Source organism: Acyrthosiphon pisum, chromosome A1, assembly GCF_005508785.2.
Source record: "Acyrthosiphon pisum isolate AL4f chromosome A1, pea_aphid_22Mar2018_4r6ur, whole genome shotgun sequence".
Classification (NCBI taxonomy): domain Eukaryota; kingdom Metazoa; phylum Arthropoda; class Insecta; order Hemiptera; family Aphididae; genus Acyrthosiphon; species Acyrthosiphon pisum.
In genome coordinates this window covers 17,299,130-17,315,522 of record NC_042494.1, presented here as the reverse complement: position 1 = coordinate 17,315,522, position 16,393 = coordinate 17,299,130, and the positions used below count along the sequence as shown (strand labels likewise).

Here is a 16,393-nt window from a genome sequence, read left to right as displayed (position 1 = left end):
TTTGCTAATTATTATCGTGTGTGCGGAAAGTATGCGAAAGTTATTTCTCATCGTAGGATTAATGAACGCGTGCTGAAGCTGCACGATAAAATAGTCGTGTACTAAAAACGCGTCTTGGTTACGCTTAGTTTTCGCTTTACAACAAATACAACAACACATTTCATATGTGGTAGGTATTGCCTACCAGAAAATCGACGTTCGTATTCTCCTAACGTTTAGCTTTATAAAGGTTCTAAAATACCGTTAAGTGATTTTTTTGTTTGCTCAACGGAAAACGCTAGAGCACGCGAATTCCAATTTAGGCCACCAATAATATTAATATGAAATTTGAAATCATTAGAGGAAATAACAAAGCAAAAAAGTGATTTCAGAAAACACAAACACTGCGCACGGTCGCACGTGTTGTTATTCGATCGATATAATTGAGTACGATTCCGTCGAGGTCTAAGCCTTCAAAGGGGGAAATTCTTCGCAGTGAGCGGTGTTGAAATGATGATGTAAATTAAATTTCTTTGTAAACTGTTACCGCGTCTATTAGTTGTAGGCGTTTCAATTATATTTAGGTACATTTGCTAATTATTACCGTGCGTGCGGAAAGTATGTGAAAGTTATTTATCGTCATAGAATTAACGAACGCGTGCTCGTGGAGAGCTGAAAGCTGTTCGATAAAATAATCGAAAGTTATTTCTAGTCTATGTACTAAAAGCGCGACTTCGTTACGCTTAGTTTTCGCTTTACAACAAATACCACGACAACACATTTCATATGTGAGATTTATTGTGATCGGTCGTTTTCGGCAACAAAAATGAAGGGCAATAGAAAATAAATATCTAGAACGTTTTCAGATGCGGATCGTCGTAAACTAAATAATACCAATAAAAACAGAAAAAAAAGTCCAGTCCACGCACACACACACACACACACACTGATCGCGGAGACAATATACTGCTGAGACTACAACAGTATAAGAACATTAACTACGTTCCTTACGGTTGGATGTCATAAAGTTTTACATATTATATTATACGTAATGATATGTATATAAACATAAAAAAAACCCAACCCTAAAACACTGTTAATGAAAACGGTAGTTGGAAATTCGAAGTCATTCTCTGCGAAACTGAAATTAATTACATTTAACGACTTGATATTTCTAGTCAGCTATATTACGTACGCTGGAAGCACAGTGTTACGAGATGTTAAAAAATATATTAACATTTTTAAATAATATGAAAAATGCATTAAATTACACTTAATTTAGCAGGGGTGCAGGAAGACACCGACACACGTTTACTGTCTCTGTTTTCCTACATAGTAAATAAGTGAAAAAAAAACTACATTTCATAATTCCGTTTGATTTACTTCCCGGTTGGCTTTAGACAATAAATACCTATTATAAAATGAATATAATAATATTTGAAATCCAAGCCGTTGAGATTTTTTCAGCATATTTTAAATAAAACATTTAAGTTTCTACTAATTCAAGGTAAATTATAATATATTTTGACTTCACAACTTAATTACGACCTGAACAATTACTTACAGCTCATCGTAGTTTTTTTAATGTTTATAAGATACAATAATTTACTTGTATTAAAAATAATAAATACCTTTTTGTCAATAAAATAAGGCATAATACAACTATTGTTTAGTTTATATAACCATTTTGCTTGACATAATTTCGTTAATTTAAATTGTAATCAGCTTACTCTAAATTTATATATAAACTATAAATTATCGATATTTGACGTAACCAGATTGAAAAATAAATCAAAAACGTTTTTACGTATTCATTTCTGTTTTTTTTTATGTTTATAGACATTTTTTTCATGATAATATTTAAGGACATGGCTATAAAACTGTGTTCAATAGTTGTAATCTGAGCGTGTATCACCTGCCAACTGGAATGCTTTGATATGTTTTCAGACTTAAACTAAACACACATTTCTATCCTCACATGCCATTTTCCAAAAAATACGAAAGCGGAAAACAAAAATACGAGAGCAAACAAATGGCGTTGAAAACGGCTACGAGCCTTTTTCTCTTTCGTAAATCATAAAGTCGGATGCTATTATCGTAGCACCTGCAACAGATACCAACGGCCACTGTTATATTTGTCTAGTTCAGAAATAACGAAACGAGTTTTTTTTTATACCATACACGTGGTTATGTGTTTTTTTTAGATAAACATATGCAAATGTTCGCGTTGGGTACATTAAAGTTTTCTTTTGATAAAACAGTCGTCGTTGCTTTAGAAGTGAGTGCATGCCGTGGTTTAGCTTGCCTTTCGACGTAGGCACTTGTAACCATCCCATAATAATTTACGTTTTAAAAATACGACATTGGAATTAATATACATTAATTAGTGTGTTTCAATGATCCTCGCGAATGAATCATAAATAATTCCGTCTGTGTTTCGAAATGCACAACATGTATTATGAACTTAATACAGTGCGAAGATTGACATTACGAACGTCGATCGGCCATCGAAGACTGTCAGCAAACGAAAAAAAAAAACCATTCCAGTTATAATAATATTAACATAATATTAAAAGTTTTAATTGCTCGTTAAATTTGAGCACACGCATTGATTTATTCTGTTTTTAATAAATCTCCTGTGACAGTTTCAATTGCATATATTTTGTCATTTATCATATTCGTATTATAATGTAATTAAAAATAAAATCGTATATATAAAAAAAAAAAATGGTTTCATTAATTTATTCCTCAAGTTTTTTTTCCCAAACGTTCCATATTATGATATACCTAACCTTAATTATAAATCTCTTTTTCCCAATTCTCACACCTTCCAGCTAATATATATTTTTGATTAACCACACATTTTAGTATTAATATCATTTTCATGTATTATAATCTAATTTTTCCGGTAAGTTTCTAATTATACCCACACGCATTTTAAAGTTGAAAGTAAACAATTTTTTCGTATAAAATAAATACTCCATTAGATATTTTTTTGATCTCATATTTCTATATTTATTTTGAAATATTTAAGTAGCAATTTTACTGCGAAAAAACTTTTTTTATATTAAAAAAATCTAACATTTTAACTCTCTGGTTACGCGTATTATTAAATATAATAATTATTGTTCATACTAATGACTATTATAATAATTAATACATAATAATGTCCTGTATTCATGTATGTTAAATTATAACTAAAATGTACTTGATTCCCAAATAGTATATAGTTACCAATGTCCTAAGTATAAGAAATTATCGTTAAAGTAAATGCTTTTATATTTAAAAAATATACCAATTTATAGTTTGACTCAACAAATAATGTGCATTGCATTTTCCATACGAATATACATACTTGATTAGCTTTCTCTACTCCATAAATCGAACTTCTATAACTTACAATTTATTATACATATTATTACAAGTAGTTTGATTCTTTCATATTTTTTGCTAACCATGTATGTAGGATATTATTGAACGTACCTACATACATTAGGATATGGTCAAAGGGCTTATAGTGAACAATTCCACGTAGTCGTTTATCATAAAAATTGAAACATTTTTTGAATACCAAATGGATCATTCATGCATGTATGTTGTATTTATTATAGGAAATAAAGTGGATTATGTAGTTACATATTTGATATTTAAGTTGTTTAACGGAACGGAAAGATTAAAAATCATTAAAAAAAAAAAACACTATACCTAACCTTTTTAGTTTTTTGACGATGTTTAGGCATTTAAATTAAACTGAATATGAATTTTAATTTTTGGTACCGAATATATTAGGTATATTATTTTAAATTCGACTATATTACGTATCATCCATTTTATTTTTACTATGATTTAAATGTATTCCACAGTAAAACAATGTTTGTATTTTATGTCTTTTTTCCAATTAATATAACAAATTTATATCTAAAAACATAAGTATTCTTTAAAAATACAACTATTGTCAAAATAATATCATCATTATAATATAATGTTTTTATATCAACAAATACTGTATGAATATATTTAATTGACACTTTATATTAATTAGATTTTTTAGTATTATTTATTTAGTATAATGCTACGTAAAGGTGAGGTGAGTTCAAACAACTTATAATATACGTCTTGGGAATGAGATACCGGAAAAATGTAGGAACACACGACGGCGGTGTAGCTAAATTGCCTATTTATGTCGCCGTGTTAACATAATTTGAATACAAATTAATAATATATTAATATATCAATATTGTTTTTTAATTTTTTAATATTTACCATATTTACATGTTTATCAATTTTTTGATTAGGGAGAACTTTGCGTATTTGATTTTTAATTATTTTCTTTGTGTAAGTATTATAAAGATCTGACAAATTGAAAACCTTTGTTCTAATCAATATTTAAATTTCATCTGTACATCTCTTATTTATTACATATACGTTAGTAATTAAGCTATAAATATGGTATACTATTTTTATTTTTATTTTTAATACTGAAAATAAAATATTATAAATTTTATTAAATTTTGATTCAAACAGCTAATTTGTTAAGCTAATTAAAAAAAAACTAACGTTAAAAACGTTTGTTGAATTAGTACATTTTTTATACTGTTTTAAAATATCAATACTTTTTGAATAAATTAATTTGAATCTTAATGACTATTTTAAAAATACTATTTATAGGTATAAAAGACATATGTAAGTCTTAAATCATGTATTATTCCAATAATTTTCATAATTTTATCATACGTTTATTTTTTGTTCATTTTTAATTTTTCAGGATTTTCAGTTATAATCTGTATAAATAATATATTGGATTACAAAGTACGTTATTACTCTTTACCTGAACTACCTACACTTACAAGCGTGGGAATACTAAAGTACAACTCAGTACAAACAAAGCTGAGCACTAACTAGTTAGTTTTAATTCATATTCACTTTGCAACTTAACTTGTTGAATTTAATGTATAAAATAGTCTAATCTAACGAGTTAGAAAAAAAAAACCAACTAGTTATTATTATTATTATTATTATTATTTTTTATTCCAAAATTCCAAAGGCTGTTCCTCAATCATGATATTATGGCTATATGCCTATATGGATTATTGGATCATATATATTATTAATTATTAGTATTTATAATAATGCACGCACAGGAACCACGTCTTTTCCACGTAGTCTATAGAATTTTGATATCTACTAGATATAAATAGTATCTATACGGTAGACACGATGCCGAATTTTCATGGTAGTGTTATCGGTGGTAATTGTATATTAAGTATAATACAAGTATTCCTCCTAGTGCTCACGTCGAGTGACATTTTAGTGCAGAAGTCCAATTATTTGATGAAAGGCGTGGGTCTATGTCTGATGATAACTTTGAAATGTCACTTTTGTTAAAATATAACAAATATTTTGAATAAAATATACTAGAATATAGTCATATAGATTATATTATGTATCATTATTTAGTATTAATATTTTAAGTTGTCATACTGATATGTATATTTTTTATATTGTTTCACCCTTTATGTTCTAATAACTGACAAGTGATATACCAATTAATTGAAATTATTACTTACCTAATTAAAACATTTAGATCAATTAATGACTAGGTGTTTAATTCAATTTTTCAGTTTTAATCAATAATTTAAGTTAGATATCTTTTTATTTACATTTCAACAAAAAGGTTTTTTAATCTATAAAAAAAACTAACTTCTAACTTCTATTCTAACTTAAGTTACTATTTTCACCAAACTAACTTCTAACTAAGTTAGAAATTTGGACAATTTCAGAAACTAACTTATATTCTAACTTAGTTAGTTTTTTTTATTAAAGTAACTTAACTTTAACTAGTTGAAAGAAATGACTAACTTGCCCAGCTTTGAGTACAAATATATTGACCTTTCCATTGAATAATACCTAATGTACATATTATGATAATTTTCTGATAACACTATCGTCACCTGCAGACTGCAGTTACTAATACATTCACTAAGTAGTTGCTGTATAATTTATTATATTTTTAAACGACAAGGCAGCTATTCACTAGTAGTCAATACTTGTTATGTAGGCTTAACATTTGTGAGAACCTATCTATTAAACTATATTTTATGCTGTAATATAAAATATCCTATTTTATGAATTTTTTTATTTTACAAAACGATAGAATGTATTCAACAACATAATATTGTAATGTAAGTTATAAAATAAAATGTAATTATAAAGAAAAAGCATTATTTTTTTTTTAATGTGTCAACGTTTATACTATTGTTCAAAAAGAACCTTTCAGTTCCCTGGTGAGTAATAATTTCCAAAATACTTTATAATTTTTAGAACCAATTAGTATGTACAATTCAATTTAAACATATATGATATTAACTGTACCCAACCCTCGTGGTACACCAATATTTACTGTACATATAATATATTATATTTGAGTTTTGTGTGTGTAAAGCTATAATAACCTTTGTAATTGAAACTGTAGAAAAAAAAATCATCATTTATAAACTTCAAAGTTCAAATGTCATATTTTTAATAACTAATTATAAATAAAAATATTATTATTTTTGTTAGTAAGCCATACAATTTATCTTTTAGTTAACTTCATTTATTTTCCAAAAACAACTTAAATTCAAAACAAAAAAAATAATGAAAATCACACACTTTAAATTTTTGTTCATACACAATTCAACTAAACATTTTTTATTTATTTAAAATACCAAAAACTATATCAGAGTACTACAATAAATGTGAATTGTCTTATTGCAGTAAAATCTTTGATGGTCGATAGTTTTAAAAATATTATCAATAATTATTAAAACAATTGAACTTTTTCAATGTATAAAAAGTAATATATTTCATTATTTTTGCATGAAATTCTAAGAGTGAATTCAAAATTTATACTTGTCGGAAAAATATTAAATATTTGAGTTATTTTTATATTATGTACATTACAAACATGTAAATGACGGATGAAAAATTCCACGAAAACATCGCAAAGTATTTTAAAAATATGCGAATTATTACTGTTATTACTGTTATTAGACTTGAGGATAGGAAGTTTATTGTCTTATTATTTTATCATTTACAAATAGTTTATAGTATAATAAATAATAATATAGAAGTATAATAATAAAATTGTAGTGTGTAAGAATCTAATAAGATTGAAAAACAAATGTGCATTCTTAAAAAAAATATGTATGTATATAACTCCAACAATACATTAGACATAAATGTTAATTTAAAAATCATAAGAAACACGAGAAAAAAAAATTTATGGATCCAGAAAAATTTGAATTTGTACGTGGCAGTACAAACTTCTTTTTTTTAAAATGAAAACCAAACTTTTTATTCTTAATAATTATACTGTAAAATGTCAAGCATGGGATTTTTTTGAAAATATTAATATCAACACGTACCTATGTATCTAAATCAAACTTCAAACATTGAACCTGAATAGTATCTGAGTTATTTCACAATAAATCGATTTAGGTACATCAATATTATCGAAAAATCACCCGATCAAAAATTAACAGGTAAAAGAAGGTTTTTATTTTAAAAATAGAATCTAAAATATCATTACAGCGTACAGGACACTCCTTAATGGTCCCAACAAAAAAATCTAAGTATTTGAGAATATTGTTCTACTGTATACTTAAAAAATAAATAAATAGAATTTTAATGAATTCATTACTAATGGAGAGACTTGGGAGTTAGCATACTTGGTGAATCGTCCTATATAATGGTCCAATAATAATATAATGTCATGTGTTACCATATAAACCCACTGTAGAGGTATCAAGTTAAGGTATAAAGTAACATTATATTCGGAGACGGTCATATGATATTGCGGATAATACGCGTGCACATAATAATATATACATAACAATAAGATCGGATCGGACAATCGTTTGAGAAATGCGTTTTCATATGCATTGCGTACGTCATTATAAGATTATTGTTATTTGGAAGATTTTTCAAAGCGAAGCCCTCGCGCTCAGCCTCGCAAAACGATGTTTTCGTTAATTTTAATTTCGGTGAGCTTTTTTCACCCTTCCACCACCCCTGGACTGTACCACCGTCCAAATCGAGCGCACACTTGGTGTATTGTGTGTGGGTGTGTTAACGATTGTGCATATATTTATACGTAATATTTTACATTCGGCGGTACACATGATATACATATTATACCTAATATACAGCGGTTATAACTTATAGGTCATATATATTATTTTACCTATACGCATAATACAGTAAACGGGACACGCGCAAAAACTTTGACGAGCTATTTACGCACGTGGCCGGACGCAGAGCGGTAAGAACGGACAAAAAAAAATTTGAAGAGAACAGAAAACGGGTCAAAGGTGAACGAATGTTCAACCGTTTTATCGTTATACCGCGCGGCCCGCCCGCCCATCGATTGCCGCCGCTGCCGCCACTAACTTTACCGTTTCGTATATACACATGTACACAAACACATACTCTTTATATATATTTATGCATCATTGTACATGTAGACGGCGCGCGTTTTCGGGGGAATGTGACCGGGAAGATTGATGACGTGATTTTCGAGTCCCGCGCTTATACCGCGTATACCACTCGTATATACCCCGCGGTACCGCACACCCGGCCCGCGTGTCCGGGTTGTAACCGATTATCTGGTGACCGAATTTCGCGAACGGGGCGACCGTCATCTCGCGCCGAACAGAAACAGACTAAAAAAATATACATTAAACAAAAAAATAAAAACCCCACTGCGATGACAACAACCCTTTCCGACGCGTTATATAATATTGTCGTCCGGCCGTTCTGCCTAACTTAACCACTATGCACGCGAGCGCATCGTATTTTGCTCGACTCGACTATGTCTTTTTTTCAATAATATAATAATAATATATTTGTACAAAAGCTGGTAAAGCATTATAAAGGTACACGTTTGCAGTTAGTATGCGTTGAACACCAAAGTATAATATTAATATTATTACAATATGAATGACCGACGATCGAAAATTTAATTAATATAGAAACGCGCGTGTGTAGGTACGCTGCTTGTGCCATTTACGGTGTAAAAACGTAATTAAAAAGTAAAAAAAAAACCGCATCGTCGAGTTTTTTTGAAGTAATATTATAAATTGCTAATTTTAATAATGATAAAATGTTATTCATTTGAGATGAAAAAAATTCACGAATTTAACAATGGGCTTATAATAGCAAAATTACGTATATTATTATATTATCTTTCAATAAACTGATTTTCAATTAAAGCTGGTGGAAAATTTGATGAAAATATTTACGGTCTAGTAACTTCAAATATATTTTTTATCTCCTCTCCTATAGGCATATATATACTTGACCAAATTAAAAGCTTAATAACCGGGCGTTTAGTTTACTACAACTCAAGTAAGGTATTATGTAATTTACAAACGATAATAATTAATTTTAAACGTTTCACCAACGAGGGGAAAAAATATGTCTTTGAATATTATGCGTGCGTAGACGGAGTTTGCATATTTAATAACGGAAAACGTGGTTTTTAATGAAATAATGATAATATAAATATCGTAACAGCTGAACAAATATTAAAGGAATAATAATTATGAGCTCTAGAAGGGAGAGCACACTGCTTCTCATCCGAAAATCCACCATACCGGATTTAATCCCTTAAGCACGTTTACGAAGAATGATACTAATCAATGTTGGGTGAGTGTTAAGTATAAAAATCTCCCATTGTTACGCTTTTCGAAATGAGTAAATCTAACGTCGTTAATTCGGTTTCTATTGTATACAAACGTTTTTACTACAACCACCGCCTATGGTATCGCACAGATTTTTTCATTAACCCGCGTATCACTACTGCATTCGTATTAATCGACGTTAATATTCTTATACCCAATGATTATGTTATATTAGAGTTATAAGGCCAATCATATGAAATTTTATACGATTTTTCTAGTGGTAAAAGGCTGTATATAAATAATAGTCATTGTGAGATTGAGAAGACCAATATGTTGTTCGACATATTGGAATATAAAAAGGCCTAATCAGACGTCATTCATTTATTCATATAACAATACTAAATACTAAAATCTATAATTGTCCGATTATAAATTTAAACATCACAGGCTCTTGGGCGGCTTTAACAATTATTTAGGTATTATCGACGAGCGACTATCGATTAGCACAAGTCTTACGTGAGTGAAAAATAAATCTTAATATAATCAAAGTATGGTCGTTTTTCCCAGCTGTTGATACTATTCAAGTTTGAAAAATTAAATTGTTTTTCATATTATATTTGTATTTTATTCGCAAACAATACAGACGTATGATTTTACGAGTATAATAATAAAAAAAATATTCCGAATGTGCGTCGTAAAATGTCGCCGACAGAAACATTAGGCTCCAATTCGAATGGAGACTATTACTATATATACAATATACATAGCTACTTTTTAAACTAATCAATAAAAGTATTCAAACTCACAGAAATCCGGACCCTCCCTAATTATATATGCGCTTACGTGTCTGATTGGGTTTGCGAAACTATATGTATTCAGATATATCGGATGTACAATAACGGTTACAAAAAAAAGAAAAAATTCTCACGCGCGGACGAAAATCGACGGTTTGTCAGGCTTGAAGTTTGAAGGTTTTGACAAAATAGTTGTAAAAAACCAGAGGAACTATTGACATTTTGTTATAAATAATAATAAATATTATTTAAGATATATTCAAATATATTAAATATATTATATTGTGTTTTTCTTGAAATCAATTAAGAAATGTCTACCTTTACCTCGTAAAAAAAAAAAAAAATGTTTCGCCACTGGTCCGGTGCACGATACGATTGTATATTATTATTTACGGGACAAGACGCGTTCCACAAAAAACTATACCAAAATTATACAGTAATATAAGTACATGTTTAAGGGTGGTCGAAGGAAGATCACTGTAGAATTGTTCGTTTGAAAATTGGCAACAACTCTTAAAACTTCGTACGCAATCGTTGAATCGTGCGCTTAGTTAAAAATCAGGTACCTATCATCGTACGCAATCGTGTAGCTTAAAATGGTATCTCCGATAACAAACGTACGCAATCGTGTTTCGGCCATATTTAGAATAGTACAAGTAGGTAGGTATATATTATTATGTCACACATGGCACGTAATAAAATGACAATAATTATTCTTATAAATTAAAATCTAAAAAAAAATTGTTGCATTGCATAATATATTATAATAATCTATATTTAACTATAATACCTATGCTAATTAATGATCGACATAAATCATCACGGAAATACTGCGTTTAACCAAACGAACTATTCTGTAAAAATGGCCTTGTTGTAAATTACGATACGTTTGTAACGACATTTGTACATAAAATATAAGACAATAATATTTAGAGGATATTAAAATATGGTAATTTAATTTCGTAAACGGTTTCTTATAAGCGTTCTGCGTTGGACGCACCTTTCTTGTTCAGGTACCATGTTAAACAAATTACTTCTACAAACTATGGTACAATAAAACAACTAAATTAATTTGTATTCATGAAACTTATTCAGTTAGGTCTACTCGTTGGTGCTATACACAAAAAAAACATCGTGAAAGTGATTTCAATATTTCAAAAAGTATCACGTTTACAAGTTTTTCCCTCTCGGGTCACTGAAATTAGACTAATGCAGAGTAGTTTTAAACTTATTTATGTGTTCACAACTTTTGGCCAAATCAAATTATTCAACAAATGACGAAGACTCGAAAAGTGAATATTTTTTTTTTTTAGTTACTTTCGGATTTTTTTAAAAGTTTATTTGAAATATTTTAATCCTTTTCTTTTATACTAGTTTCATTTTATTTTTTCTCGGAAAACTGAGTAATTTAATTATTGATTGATCATAATAATATCGCGCTAAACAGTTTGTTCATATTTAGGAATTTCATTTTAAGTAAGATAATTTGGTGAAATCACATATCACATTATACTGGATATACTTTGATATAGTATTATATTACTACATATTATTTTTATTGTCTTTCTGAAACAAAATATTGTTTATTTTTGACTTAATTTATTCAACACTTTAATTTATGAAGGTTAAATGTTTTACGTTTTCAGTTTAATAAAAGAAAAATGAAATAATATTATCGAAAACAATCGAAATTACTCAAAAATAGACAATTTTATGGGCACAGGTTACAACTTACATATTTTAAAATATAATATTCAAAACAATTAGAATATATACAGTTTGGTCTACAATAGAGGCTTTCTATATTTCATTTTCTTAACTATTGCTGGTTTATATTATCCAGAATAATGTGTACCAGGTAAAGGTGGGCATTAACTGTTAAAAAGTTAAAGTTAATTATTTTTAACTTTTAACTTATTAACTTATTCAGTTAAAATTTTTATTGTTGTAACTTAACTTTTTATAGTTAATTATCATTGTCGTGCAGTTAAGTTAATTTTCTTTTCGTCTCATGCGTAATCAAATACACAATAGGTACTGATTCGTTGACTTTTTTTCGATTTTGGTAATTTATTTTCGAATTATACACATATTATATTATATTATAATATGTGTATAATAATAATTTAAATATAATATATCATTATATATTATAATAATCTAATTTTTTATTCAGTGTTAAACGTCTCGGTAAATATTTGTGTATAGCAAAATACTAGGACAGTTCATGACTTAAAAATATTATAACTTGAAAAATGATAACTTTTTTTTACTGAGTTAAGTTAATTTTATTTTCTATCTTAACTTTAAACTTATCTAGTTAAATTTTTTTTTTGTTAACTTTTAATTTAACTGAAGTCAATTTAATTTAATTAACTTAACTTGCCCAGTTAATTATTTTCATTTACTTGCCCACCTGTGGTGCCTGGACATTTAATCATGGATAGATATTATGATGTATAGGACGAATAACAAATGATTCACCTAAAGTTTAAATCAGCCATTTATAAAAGTTGGAGTACTTTTTATTTAAATCTCTAAAACAGAAAATAATGAAATGGAATAATGACTAAGAGTTCATAGCTACTTATTACAATAAACATTACAAATTAAATTCAAAGTTTTATAAGGCAGTAATGCAGTATATTGTTTTTTACAACCAACAATACAGATACTAAAAAATGAAAAATCTAATTTCCATGTCGTATTATTGTCGTGTTTATAACTCCACGTAATCAGTTGGGGAGCGATGAGAAATTCACTGAATTGTAAATTTCAATATGACAATACACAATTAATACTCTGCATAATAATAAATAAATAAAATAATAGACTTATTGTTAGAAACTAGTGCATGGAGGTGCCGAGAGGGTAGGATTAGTAATAAAAATATATCTGCCACGCCATAAGATTCTTCAGTGAAATCTTTACATAAATGACATGTCACTTCAGTTTCGATGACCAAATTACTGAAAATAATTACGATAACACGAAATCATAATAAATAATGACACCAAATCAAAAAATTACTTCTTTACTTACAATAACCAAAACCCGAAACAAATCGATTACAAGTCCTGGTTTTTCTCATTGCTTGACATGCATGTCGCTTTACTGTATTTATAGTATATTGTGATATTATAATAATTATTTAGCGTTGTATCGCGGTGAGTTTTTGTAATTGTGTTTGGGTACGCCAATTATCAAAAATAATAATTTTTACACGCCCACTTGAACATAAATATTTGTAATTATTTTTGTCGAGTGGAGGGGAGAAGCTTTAGACTCACACGCTCCTGCAGTATTCGCACCTGTATACCTTCAGAGGTTTTAATCTTATACGTTCGATCGGGGCCGGTGGTGAGTATTTCGCAAACAACCGCGAATCGGTGCAATAATTTCGTCATTATTTCGCGAACTCCCGACGCTGTGTAACACACCGAATTGAATTCAATTGGCAACAAATCGGCGTCGGCGGCAATAATTGTTTCATGGACCGCGAACACGTATTGGCGGGCGGGCGGGCGGACGGCTAGGGCGTGTGTGTCTATATAGCCATCGTGGTCGCGGTATATCGTGTGTTTTATACCACGCGCGTACGTGCCGGCGGCGATGGCGATCGTAATAATATATTAATAATATTATCGTCGTGTACGAATTCGGTCCCGAATATAATGTACATATATATATAATATATATATATATATAAGACGAGCGGAAATTCACCCGTCTTCCTTGGCCGACTCGACGACGACGACGACGACGACGACAACTACGACGAGGAAATAATAATAATAATAATAATAAAAAAACCGACCGACCATGTGAAATCGTAAGCGAAAAAGAGTGCTAAGAGAACAAAAAAAAACCTCCCGAGAACAACACTCTGCAGCAATATTGCATTATACTCATGCGTAAGTATGTGTGTTTGTGTGTGTGTGAGTTTGTGTGTTATTTCGTTTCCGTACGACGAAAAAGCAATAATGATAAATTCAAAAGCGAACGCGGTGATGGTGGGAGGAGCGCGCGTGGACCGGCAACCAGATATGTAATATCGCATTTTCCGCTATTCTCCGATATTTTCTCCAACACATATTAATATATTTATATACATACGATAAATATATTATTATACAGATGTTTGTGTGCATAGTCGAAATATGAGCAACGATATAGCGCGACTATACACATAAGTATGTTTATACATTTTATATAATATATATATGTGTGAGTGTATATAACCACTTTGGGATACGCCACCACCACGAAATACCGACCTAGTTTTCGGGCTTTAGACGTTTCCGCCGATTAATTAGTTTGCAATATAATAATATTATATTATACAGCTGTACACAATGTTGTAAAGTCGACGCCCGCAATCACGATATGATAAATCGTTAATCGCAATGGTCTTGCCGAATAATGTGATGCGTTTCAATATAATATTATATAATATAATGTGTTTCACGGGCCACACGACTGCCGAAGTTTATACGCTTTTGGGATACTGATTTATTTTTTTACGAATATCCTAAGAGATCGAGAATATCAGTCTATAGATGTCTTATATAAGTATATAATAATAATATGTAGTAATACGTAGATTACCGCATAATTCAAACTTAAAAATAAATGTCTACTTATTATGTCTAATTATAATAATATCGTTGTGGAATAATAGTAATTCAAAAATTACCTGTGTCGGTATCTCTTAGTAGGCATATAACGTAGACAGTATTCTTACCTAAAAATAAAAACAGTATTAAATTATGAGTAAAATCGTCGTGTTGATGAAATTGTAATAGAATTCTTTGTATTAAGTATTAACCATATTAAGTTATGTTTACAAGGGTTATACATATTATTGTTCTGTCGCGTTATTTAAAACTACGCACTATATATCAAATCAATTACATGAAAATGTATGTGATTTAATATCGATTTATCCTTAACGGGTCCTTATCGTTAGTCCAGGAGACAAGATGACGTCAGGAACGAAACCAAAACCAAAATACCTTAATAGAGGTACCCTATTCTGTTATGCAGTATAAATTAGTATAAATGGAACTAAAAACAACACTAATATTGGAATAAATTACACTGCTTTATAAATTATACCTTAATAGTATAGGTAATAAATATTAAACATTTTTAAAAGTTGAATCTATATTTTTAATTATCTTCAATGCTACTGGATTGTTGAGTGTATTTTATGGTAAATAATATTGGAATATTATACGATAATACGAGAACAATAAACATGATGTAATTTGATTAACGCTATACTCGCAAAGAGCTTGCACATAATTTCCTAAAATTATAACTTGTGGATATTAGTTTGTTTCGATAAGATGATAGCTGAATCAAATTTAATACAGCCGATAATATTGTTCATAGTTATCTGATATACACTTACGGTCAACGGATAACACCGACGTGATTTCCTTTTGTCTATATCAGAGGTACGATATTATATGTTATTATATTTTATGTTCGTTTCCAGTGTTTCAACGCCAATGAACTTAAAGGAAAGTTCGTATAACAATTGAAAACCACCGTCGTAATATGTATCGAAATAGTATAAAGTTCCTTATCTACGGACTATGCTGCGTGGATAGAGTTCTTATAAGATATAACAACGGAAGTATTATTTGTGTTTAGTCGTATACGAATGTTATTATTAATTTTTCAACAACGCAACAATATTATAGGTGGGACGCCATTCGAAGGGAAACGCTGCGTCAAATGAACACACGAGAAACCTACAAATCGTGTAATAGCAAGTGCGGAGATCAACCGAAGAAAATAATATATATTATTATATAATAATTTACGAAAAAAATCCGAATCTTTATGGACAAAACCAAACGTTTGTGGCTTATGGGGGGGGGGGGGGTGTACAAACTAGAACAAGTGCCGGACAAAAGCGCGTCACGCGAACGAAGTCGCGTTTCGGAT

At 29.4% G+C, this 16,393-nt stretch overlaps 1 protein-coding gene across 5 annotated transcripts in view; it reads right to left on the bottom strand.

Annotated features, from left to right (window-relative positions):
• LOC100161295 (somatostatin receptor type 5) overlaps positions 1 to 16,393 on the bottom strand; it is a 280,182-nt gene that overhangs the window by 134,223 nt on the left and 129,566 nt on the right. For 2 of the 5 annotated variants that reach the window (XM_029486751.1, XM_029486749.1), the window contains exon 2: positions 15,132 to 15,179. The exons of the other annotated variants lie outside the window; for them this stretch is intronic. The gene's annotated coding sequence lies outside the window, so the exon portion shown is untranslated. The remainder of the gene's footprint in view (positions 1 to 15,131; positions 15,180 to 16,393) is intronic. 5 annotated transcript variants of the gene reach the window in all.